At 47.9% G+C, this 8502-nt stretch overlaps 1 non-coding gene across 1 annotated transcript; it reads right to left on the bottom strand.

Annotated features, from left to right (window-relative positions):
* Positions 1-2695: 2695 nt before the first annotated feature.
* Positions 2696-2767, bottom strand: Trnaw-cca (transfer RNA tryptophan (anticodon CCA)). Its single transcript has one exon. It is a non-coding gene; the product is annotated as a tRNA-Trp (tRNA).
* Between the last annotated feature and the right edge of the window lie 5735 nt (positions 2768-8502).

Below are 8502 nucleotides of genomic sequence, written 5' to 3'. Positions count from 1 at the left end.
CCATTGGAACTACTGATGGCTTTGGGAGAGCCAGTCATGACAAAACTCTACCATCTGGTGAGGAAGATGTATGACACAGGCGAAATACCCTCAGACTTGAAGAAGAATATAATAATTCCAATCCCAAAGAAAGCAGGTGCTGACAGATGTGAAAATTACCGAACTATCAGTTTAATAAGTCACAGCTGCAAAATACTAACGCGAATTCTTTACAGACGAATGGAAAAACTGGTAGAAGCGGACCTCGGGGAAGATCAGTTTGGATTTCGTAGAAATGTTGGAACACGTGAGGCAATACTAACCTTACGACTTATCTTAGAAGAAAGATTAAGAAAAGGCAAGCCTACGTTTCTAGCATTTGTAGACTTAGAGAAAGCTTTTGACAACGTTAACTGGAATACCCTCTTTCAAATTCTGAAGGTGGCAGGGGTAAAATACAAGGAGCGAAAGGCTATTTACAATTTGTACAGAAACCAGATGGCAGTTATAAGAGTCGAGGAGCATGAAAGGGAAGCAGTGGTTGGGAAGGGAGTGAGACTGGGTTGTAGCCTCTCCCCGATGTTATTCATCTGTATATTGAGCAAGCAGTAAAGGAAACAAAAAAAAAAAAAATCGGAGTAGGTATTAAAATTCATGGAGAAGAAGTAAAAACTTTGAGGTTCGCCGATGACATTGTAATTCTGTCAGAGACAGCAAAGGACTTGGAAGAGCAGTTGAACGGAATGGACAGTGTCTTGAAAGGAGGATATAAGATGAACATCAACAAAAGCAAAACGAGGATAATGGATTGTAGTCAAATTAAGTCGGGTGATGCTGAGGGAATTAGATTAGGAAATGAGACACTTAAAGTAGTAAAGGAGTTTTGCTATTTTGGGAGTAAAATAACTGATGATGGTCGAAGTAGAGAGGATATAAAATGTAGACTGGCAATGGCAGTCATAGATTTAAGTGTCAGGAAGTCGTTTCTGAAAGTATTTGTATGGAGTGTAGCCATGTATGGAAGTGAAACATGGACGATAACCAGTTTGGACAAGAAGAGAATAGAAGCTTTCGAAATGTGGGGCTACAACAGAATGCTGAAGATAAGGTGGGTAGATCACGTAACTAATGAGGAGGTATTGAATAGGATTGGCGAGAAGAGAAGTTTGTGGCACAACTTGACTAGAAGAAAGGATCGGTTGGTAGGACATGTTTTGAGGCATCAAGGGATCACAAATTTAGCATTGGAGGGCAGCGTGGAGGGTAAAAATCGTAGAGGGAGACCAAGAGATCAATACACTAAGCAGATTCAGAAGGATGTAGGTTGCAGCAGGTCCTGGGAGATGAAGAAGCTTGCGCAGGATAGAGTAGCATGGAGAGCTGCACCAAACCAGTCTCAGGACTAAAGACCACAACAACAACTATATCCATCTTGTGCGCGACGCCGTTTATTATTCAAAAGCGGCACACCCACCTGAGGGACAGACGGAACAACATCAGATTTAGCACGCAAAGGAGGAAATTCTGTGTCGGGGGTGTGCAAAACCTGTGGCGGGGCGCTACTGCTACTGGACTGTTCTACACCAAGAGCAGAACCACCTGCAACGAGGTCAGCGACCGTTAATTTGCGACGCTGTTCGAGAGAAGTTTTTAAAACAAAAACTCTCCGCGGACAGTTGGTACGAACGTGGCCACTTTCATTGCACAAAAAACAGGTGCCAACCTGACCACTATATGTTACATGGACACGATATCCACCGATCTGCAGGTGAGATGGAATATTCTGCTTAACGTGCATTTCGACTGAACGAATACCACTGTAACATTGCAGGCGATGTTGGCTAGACCAGCGTTCAAGGCGAGTACTCTTAACATCACCATGCTTGAGTGAACCCTCCTTAAGATGGACATTATCCACCTCCGGTGGAAGGTTGTAAACACGAACACTGGTGTACGTAATGGAAGCATTGGAAAGCAGCACGGTACTTACAGAATCATCCCAATGCCGAAAGAAAACCTGATGACCAAATTTAGAAAGAATTTTCCGAATTAATGCCAAAGGTATCAACTAACCAGTCATGGATCTCAAGGGAACTAGGTTGCACATGGCGGGTTGACTTGTCAAAAGCAAAACTGACTGTAGCCTGGCGAGGAATAACCTGAGACGACATATTTCTTACTACGCGGTCGAAACCGCTACACAAAATACACGTAAATCAACACAGCTAGTTACACAAAGAGCACGAAACAACGACGTAGAAACACTCACAGAAGTTACAACACAACACGTAGACAAAAGATATTCCACTATACGTAACACTACGGCGGAGCGAAAGACTAGGTACGTCCACACTGCACGGCGTCTGAATGAAGTGGAACTGAGACTGAGCTATACCCCCTTTCACGATCTTTCTATTCCCATCACGTAAGGAAAAATATTATACTCTGCCTGGCTAAAGACGTCTAATCGAGCAAAATATTGCGTAATCATTATCTCTCAGTTATATATTAGCGTTAAACGATATAAATATTAAAAATGCTAGACACTTCGCGCCTGGAGAAAGTGCGAGTCGGCGCCTTCACCTCAATGTCAGAATGCGAAAACTCTTTAGTAACTTTTTTCAAGCAGGTTCTGTTCGTCCGTTCTCTGTAATCGTTTGGTATCTGATTAAACTGACATACTCGCCTATGGCTTTCGTAAACGAAAATTTCATTGTGACCCCGACGTGATTTGAACACGCAACCTTCTGATCTGGAGTCAGACGCGCTACCGTTGCGCCACGGAGTCGACGCTGCTTAGGTCTTGTCATGAATAGGTTCCTCGAACACTTACTGTACCGTTCAAACCTAAGAAATAATGACAGTAGGATCCACGAGAGACTCGTCCCAGATGTAGTTGCTCTGGCGGGGGTGTAACTCAGTCATTCCGCCGGCGGCGGCCGTGCTGTGCGGACGTGCGGAGCGGCTGTTGCGGTGTTTACATCGTCGCTGCGAGCGACCGGCGCTGTGTGGTGAGTGCGCGCTTTCTGCGTTAGTCGTAGTCCACGATCACATTTCTAGAATGACATAATGGAACAGATAACGCGACGCGATACTTTGAAGTTGATTTTCGATCCGAACTACGCCTGACCGAAATCTTACGAAGTTGAGGCATTTATCGAAGAAACTTTTCTGATCAAAGTGGTTGAAGTAATTGGAATTCACCTGTCGATTGTCAGTCCGATTGTGTTCCTTAAGTTATCCAGTTCTGACAAGTGCGACCAAATTGTAGAAGCATGTGGTGGGATGGCAAAATTCAAACATTCAGACGGACACATAGGGCAGGTCACGGTTTCGCGTGCCGGAATGGGAATAAGAACGGTTCGAATCTTTGAGCTCCCCTTTGAAATAACGCCCGAGGAGATTAACAACAAACTGAGAGACTATGGCGCCATTATCAGCAATGTCGCCGAAAAATGGTCTAGCTTGCACAAATATCCAGTATTAAATGGAGTCAGGCAAGTTAAGATTGACATGCTGAAACATATCCCATCGTATCTCTGGACTGGTGGATATCGAGCGATCACGATGGCCAGCCGAGAACCTGCTCGGGTTGTTGCTCGACCCAACACGTCCGCGCGCAGTGTGTTCAACGCCGTGTGACGCAACTGCCGACTGGGGAGCGAGACCCGCCTAGTCAGATGGCCACGTTACCCGTGACGTACGCCACCGCAATTCGCAGTGACGTCGCTCCAGACATATGTTTCGACAGGGCGGTAGTTGCTTATGCCGACATTCCCGACGGTAACGTAGCCATGGATATTAGCAGCACAGAAGCTACAGGCCCAGCACACTTACAAGACGAGGAAATTGACAGGCGTGAAGAACAAGACCAGGCTAAGACGGCAGAAGAAGGCATGTGCAAACCACTCGAAGAAGTTGGGCAACACAAAGAGGACACGATTGAAACATCGGAGGATAATGACCAGCAGCCTACAACCGTTTCACCAAAGAAACGGAAGAAACGTCGAATAGCCCGTCAGGGAGCAGCAGAAATCGCGCCAATCCTGCGTGAAAAGGCGAAACAGATAGGCCAAGGACTGGCGGAGACGACACAGGCAACTCCTCTGGAAGATCGAACAACAAAAAAGAAGACCCGAAATGAGGACACTGAACCCGACCGCGGAATCCACATTCCAGACGGTACAGCTAGTCCGAAGGACCCTCCACGTGTACCAAAACGGACACGCGGGAAGTTACGTGCACGCGAGATTGGGCGTATGGCATGGAGGAGCAAAGCCATGATGCAGAGATGGCTGACATACCACAACATTCAGGACGGATGGCACCCTACCGTCGACAAGACGTGTCCACCCGGCAACAAACCACCATCAGAGACGCTCGTGCAGCAGATGATGATGCCGACTTCTTCTAAGTGGAGCAAACATCCACTTCACCTGGCAAACAGTATCCCACCTGACGCGGAATAGTCGACATGACGTCCTTGCAGGCGTACAGAATTGCGACCTTGAATATAAATAAAATTAGTAGCACCCTCAATCTGAGAAATCTCTGAGATTTTCTGTACGCCGCAAGAAGTAACGGCTATCCGTTTGGACGACATCACTGGCTACAACGCCGTCATCAATCCTGGCAATGACAATAGCCTCGGCACAGCGATTATGACTAAAGAGGGGATCCTACTTACAGACGTAGCGAAACTGCTCAACAGTAGAGGTCTCGCTGTTACGATAAACAACACCAGGTTTATTAACATATATGCCCCGTCAGGAACCGGAAACAAACGCCGCAGGGCCGAATTTTTCAAGGAGGACATCGCCCCCCTTTTCGCGGTGCGATTTGAACAAATAATATTTGCGGGTGACTTTAATTGCGCGCTGAGTCCCAAAGATCAGACGCCAAATTTTAACAAATCTCTGGAGCTGGAAAACATCGTCAGAGACTTCCATCTGTTTGATACTTGGGAACTAAAACATGGTGATAAGCTAGGTTTCACCTATATCACCAGCCATTCTGCCAGTCGTATCGACAGGATTTACGCAACATCAAATTTAAGGAGACACGTTTTACAGTCCGAGCTATGGCCCACTATTTTCTCCGATCATATCGCGTACATATGTACGATAAATTTAGAGAAACAAGGAACTTACAGGGCGAGAGGTCAGTGGAAGCTAAACGTTGCTCATCTTTCGGATCCTGGATGTCACGCCGCCTTCCACACCACTTGGGCAGAATGTGAAAGGAAGTTCCACTTGTACGGTACGGCGCTGAATTGGTGGCTAAACTGCGCGAAGCCCGCGATAATAAAGACAATGAAAACTTACTCCCGTGAAAACGTCGCCTGGCGGAAGAGGACATTAGACTTTTACTTCAGCTGTCTGAGAGACTTGTGCGTTCGGGATGCTACAGTCATAACAAATTATGGGCAAATCAACAGATTAAAAGCAAAATTGCTCACCCTGCAGAGACACCATCTCGAAGGCTGTAAAATACGAACGCGTTTGCAGAACGGTACACGAGAAGAAACAACATCGATCTACCACATCCTCCAAGAGAACAAAAGACAAAAACGGAAAATTCTGACGGAACTCAAAACTTCAGACGGGAAATTCTTGACAGCTCAAGCTGCAATACGAGACGAGATCCATCGACACTTTAGTGAGTTGCTGGCCAATACACAGACAGATGAAACAGCGCAGCAAGCTCTCACTGCTAGGACGACAGAGCGACTCACTCCAGAAGAAGCTGATGTGCTCGCAGCAAGAATAACGGACGAAGACGTCGAAGATGCCATCTCGAGGAGTCCAAAGAATAAATCACCTGGACCAGATGGGCTACCCGCTGAATTTTATCAAACTTTTCGCGAACAGATAATTGCTAAATCGACACTCGTCTGCAATGAAATACTAAATGCCGACACTGACCGTCCGAAGGAATTCTGTGAAGGTACAGTGGTCTTAGTCCCCAAAACACCAGGAGGCAAAACCGTGGACAATCTTCGACCCATAACACTTCTCAATAGTGATTATAAAATCTTCGCTCGTATCATGATGCAAAGGTTCAATTCAGTTATTCGTACAGTGACAGGAGCTTATCAGACAAGTGTGGGAAAGGATAGAACGATATTTCAGACCTTATGCGACTACAGAGACATTATAGCGATATCGGAAGCCTGCAACATTCGCTGTGCTGTGATGTCGCTTGACTTTGAAAAAGCTTTTGATAAAGTCAATCATTCGTAACTGTTCCGGTGTATGACATCCATGCACTTCCCACAGAAAATTATAGCCTTCGTGAAAAACATACTGACGAATAGCACGTCAAGAATCCGTGTCAACGGGCAACTCAGTCACCCAATCAATATTCAGAGTTCGGTAAGACAAGGTTCTCCCATGTCCATGACGCTTTTCGCGATTGCGCTTGAACTTCTCTTAGTATCCCTGACTCGTCAACTCCGTGGACTACATATCCACGGTCAGAAAATCGTATGTCAAGCCTACGCGGACGATGTAGGGGTACTTGTGACTGACGAAAGCCAGGTGGCAACAGTACTTGAAGTTGTGGCGACCTACGAACTGGCGTCAGGAGCTAAACTCAACCGCAATAAATCTGGTATTATGAATCTTGGTCGGGTTATAGAGATCAGAGCCGCTGGACGTATCAACACTGTGGAAAAAGTAAAATGCCTCGGAATAGAATATACGGGTAATATCCGCCGCACGGCCGCTCTCAATTATACACTCCTGGAAATGGAAAAAAGAACACATTGACACCGGTGTGTCAGACCCACCATACTTGCTCCGGACACTGCGAGAGGGCTGTACAAGCAATGATCACACGCACGGCACAGCGGACACACCAGGAACCGCGGTGTTGGCCGTCGAATGGCGCTAGCTGCGCAGCATTTGTGCACCGCCGCCGTCAGTGTCAGCCAGTTTGCCGTGGCATACGGAGCTCCATCGCAGTCTTTAACACTGGTAGCATGCCGCGACAGCGTGGACGTGAAACGTACGTGCAGTTGACGGACTTTGTGCGAGGGCGTATAGTGGGCATGCGGGAGGCCGGGTGGACGTACCGCCGAATTGCTCAACACGTGGGGCGTGAGGTCTCCACAGTACATCGATGTTGTCGCCAGTGGTCGGCGGAAGGTGCACGTGCCCGTCGACCTGGGACCGGACCGCAGCGACGCACGGATGCACGCCAAGACCGTAGGATCCTACGCAGTGCCGTAGGGGACCGCACCGCCACTTCCCAGCAAATTAGGGACACTGTTGCTGCTGGGGTATCGGCGAGGACCATTCGCAACCGTCTCCATGAAGCTGGGCTACGGTCCCGCACACCGTTAGGCCGTCTTCCGCTCACGCCCCAACATCGTGCAGCCCGCCTCCAGTGGTGTCGCGACAGGCGTGAATGGAGGGACGAATGGAGACGTGTCGTCTTCAGCGATGAGAGTCGCTTCTGCCTTGGTGCCAATGATGGTCGTATGCGTGTTTGGCGCCGTGCAGGTGAGCGCCACAATCAGAACTGCATACGACCGAGGCACACAGGGCCAACACCCGGCATCATGGTGTGGGGAGCGATCTCCTACACTGGCCGTACACCACTGGTGATCGTCGAGGGGACACTGAATAGTGCACGGTACATCCAAACCGTCATCGAACCCATCGTTCTACCATTCCTAGACCGGCAAGGGAACTTGCTGTTCCAACAGGACAATGCACGTCCGCATGTATCCCGTGCCACCCAACGTGCTCTAGAAGGTGTAAGTCAACTACCCTGGCCAGCAAGATCTCCTGATCTGTCCCCCATTGAGCATGTTTGGGACTGGATGAAGCGTCGTCTCACGCGGTCTGCACGTCCAGCACGAACGCTGGTCCAACTGAGGCGCCAGGTGGAAATGGCATGGCAAGCCGTTCCACAGGACTACATCCAGCATCTCTACGATCGTCTCCATGGGAGAATAGCAGCCTGCATTGCTGCGAAAGGTGGATATACACTGTACTAGTGCCGACATTGTGCATGCTCTGTTGCCTGTGTCTATGTGCCTGTGGTTCTGTCAGTGTGATCATGTGATGTATCTGACCCCAGGAATGTGTCAATAAAGTTTCCCCTTCCTGGGACAATGAATTCACGGTGTCCTAAATTCAATTTCCAGGAGTGTAGAAAATTACTTGCCACATTACGGGCAAGCATAAAACAACAGAGCTTGCGTAATTTAAATGCAATACAAAAAGTGCAACGTAAACTATGTTGCTCAAGAGCTTCCTCTGCCACGAACCATAGCACACCTAATGCAAGCAGCGCTTGGTTATTTTGTCAGCAGAGGTCAGATATTTAAGGTTTCGTATGATACCTTGACGCTACCGACACGCAATGGAGGGCTACATCTGAGAGACATCTACCTTAAAGCGCAAGCGCTATATGTTAGCAAAACTTATAAACAGTGGCAACGATCACTGCGGACCTTTGTGGCTCATCTCTTACGTGAAATCACCCCAGTCAGCAGAGATCCACCAATCGATG

The sequence above is a fragment of the Schistocerca nitens genome, chromosome 4, assembly GCF_023898315.1.
Source record: "Schistocerca nitens isolate TAMUIC-IGC-003100 chromosome 4, iqSchNite1.1, whole genome shotgun sequence".
NCBI classification, from domain to species: domain Eukaryota; kingdom Metazoa; phylum Arthropoda; class Insecta; order Orthoptera; family Acrididae; genus Schistocerca; species Schistocerca nitens.
Note: the sequence above shows the minus strand (reverse complement) of the source record. Positions and strands in the feature narration are given on the sequence as shown.